This window comes from Arvicanthis niloticus, chromosome 13 (assembly GCF_011762505.2).
Source record: "Arvicanthis niloticus isolate mArvNil1 chromosome 13, mArvNil1.pat.X, whole genome shotgun sequence".
In the NCBI taxonomy this organism is placed as follows: Eukaryota; Metazoa; Chordata; class Mammalia; order Rodentia; family Muridae; genus Arvicanthis; species Arvicanthis niloticus.
The window spans coordinates 21,546,934-21,549,784 of NC_047670.1; the positions used below are offsets into that span (position 1 = coordinate 21,546,934).

At 38.3% G+C, this 2,851-nt stretch overlaps 2 non-coding genes across 2 annotated transcripts; both read left to right on the top strand.

The window, feature by feature from the left end:
• The first annotated feature begins 2,498 nt into the window (after nucleotides 1–2,498).
• Nucleotides 2,499–2,560, top strand: LOC117719476 (U7 small nuclear RNA). The gene has a single exon (XR_004608193.1). It is a non-coding gene; the product is annotated as a U7 small nuclear RNA (small nuclear RNA).
• A 13-nt stretch (nucleotides 2,561–2,573) lies between these two features.
• Nucleotides 2,574–2,636, top strand: LOC117719478 (U7 small nuclear RNA). The gene has a single exon (XR_004608196.1). It is a non-coding gene; the product is annotated as a U7 small nuclear RNA (small nuclear RNA).
• The last annotated feature ends 215 nt before the right edge of the window (nucleotides 2,637–2,851 follow it).

Below are 2,851 nucleotides of genomic sequence, written 5' to 3' on the forward strand. Positions count from 1 at the left end.
AGGCAATGATACTGTGAAGACCTTGTGTTGCTTACACTACCTCTAGCCCTCTTTGTGAAGCTTAAGTCTGCAGTCTGCCATAGGCTACCAGCCCATCTAATTAATTCTTTTTGGTGCATATTACAATACAAAGCACTGTATTGTTGTGACATTTCATTCACATATATGATGTACTTTTATCATGTTCACACTCTCTATGGCCTTGTTTACTCCTCTCTTTCTTTAGACTGTGTTTTCCCTGGTGATGTGTCCTCTATTTTTGTCATCTCCACCCTTCCTTGGATTCACCTTTGAGGAGGACAAAAGCTATGATACCTGCCTTTCTGTGTTTCTTTGGTTTTTTCACTTCCTTGTGATTGACATTTTCATCTTTGTCTTCTTCTGGTTTTTTGGAGATTCTATATAATAATTATTTTCTCTCCCATTCTGTAGGCTGCCTACTCACTCTGTTGTTATTCGCTTTCCTGTTGTTAAGGATTCAATATGTAACCCATTCAAGAACAAAACTCTTTATAGGATGACTGGAATATACCACCATGCCTGATTAATTCCAGTATCATTTGTTAATGAGGCTGTCTTTCCTCTAATGTATGTTTTTGATAACTTGTTGAAAGCCGTGTGTCTATAGCTTCATGTATTTACTTCTGGATTTGTATTTATCCCATTGATTTACCTGTCTGTTTATGTGCCAATACCACGACGTTATGTTACTTTGGGTTTAGAGTCTACTTAGAAGTCAGGTACTAAGAAACACTAGGATTGGTTTTTGTTTGTTTGTTTGTTTCTTTTGTTTTCAGTTCAAGATTTCTTCAGATATTCAGATATTCAGGTATTCAAGGTCTTCTGTGCTTTTTATAACATTTTTGTTCTATAATTTTTATCTTTATTTAAAGATAATTTTTATCTTTAAGTGCCATCATTAGATTTCATTCCTAGATATTTTTTCTGGTGCTATTATTTTATGAATTAATTGTTGCTTAATTTTTGCTAGGTCCTGTATGGCCATGGAAGGGATGGCATGACATGGTTCCCACCGCTGGAGCAGGGCCAGCAGTGTGTGGTCATCACCTCTGTGAATGTTGATGGTTGCTGTAGGCATAAAGATTGTTTATGTAATAATGTATATAATTTATTTTATGCTCCTCCTTTGAGAGAATGTTCTTCTTTGCTGGGTAAATGACTCAATAATAATCAGAAACAGCACCATTCCTGAAAGCAACAGTGTGTTTCTGTGCGCTGAGACCTTCAGGACAAACCTCATGGCTGTGGGAAAGAATTCTGAAAATATGAATCCAAGACTACATAAATCAATATAAGGGCAATCCTTTACAGAATTTCTTAACAGTGCAAACTATAAGGATGCAATATAAATTATATGAGGGTGAAGTGGAAATTTCTAGTTTCTTTGGAGGCTCAGTTGTGTCACGTAATGTTTTTTTGGAAACTGTCTTAGAAGAGGACATTTTTGCTGAAGCAGACATGTGGGAGGATGTTTTGCTGAGAACAGACATGTGGTGTTTTTCTGGAAGCAGCCTGGAAAAAGGACACACAATAATTTGCTAGAGCAGATGCTTGAGAGAACACATGATATTTAGAAAGGGTATAAATATAACCGATCAGACAGTGGACAATGCCGGATGGTTTTGGTTCGCCTTGCCATTCTTTGCTGGCCATCATTTGTTGTGACTTCATAGAGAGAAACACCACCAAAGAACGTCTGGTGGTTTTCTGGTAGCTTCTTGCTGCTTCTGCAGACTCTGGTAGCTTCTTGCTGCTTCTGCAGACTCAACTGATTGGCAGAGCCTTGTGGTTTCTTCTAGATAGAATTGCCATGCTGATTCAGAATGGTGTTTGCAAGTGGATCAAACAGCCGCTGCTGATTCATGTGAACTGAACTACTGGTATCCTGACAACACAGATTGGATTTGCTCCACAGAACTATTTCTAAGCAGGCCCACATCCTCCTTTGCCCTTTTAACCTTTCCTTTCCACTATCTCTGGTGGGTGGTGGGCTAGAGAGGAGGTTAAAGCATTTAAGAACCCTTATTAAAAGTAGGTTTTGAAAAATATACTCCTACATAAGGGGTTTCACAGACCTAAAAGAACAGTTAGCTGCACTAATGAGCCAGCTTGTCACAAAGGTATTAAGGAAGGAGATAAAGAGATTTAGAGAATGGTCATCTCAGGGCATGATCCCAACCAACTAAGTTTAATATTTGCATTTACAAAGACAAGACAATCTCTGAATTTATTTGTTGTGTCTAAAGAAATGTACTTGCTGTCTTTTTCTAATAATCAAGATGCTAATGTCGTCATAAAATGCTGATTTCAACAGGGAATGGGGTAAATGACTGGATTCATATTTAAATAAAACTAGGCTTTAGTCTGCAAGATAAAGCTATCTGGAGAGAACTGTTTGGAGAGTTAACACAGCTCATTTAGCATTTTTCTAACAGCTCTTCTGACTTTGATTGCAAAACCCAAAGAGCTATCTAGAGAGCTAACACAGCTCTTTTAGAATTTTTCTAGCAGGTTTTCTGACTTTGCTTGGAAAACTAAAAATCTATTTAGAGAGCTATTACAGTTCTGTTAGAATTTCGTCTAGCAGGTTTTCTGACTTTGTTTGGAAAACCAAGAGCTATGCAGATAGCTATTACAGCTCCTCTAGATGTTTGGGACCAAAGTCAGAAAAGCCAGGAGCTACCTACAGAACTATCTAGAGAGCTATCTCTAGCAGACCACTGAGTTGTCAGCTTGAACCGATTACTGACTTTGACTTATTTTGTCTGCTGCTCCCAAGCACTCCTTCCGTGGGACTCCCAACCAAGCTGAGGCTGGTCCTCAGCAAATA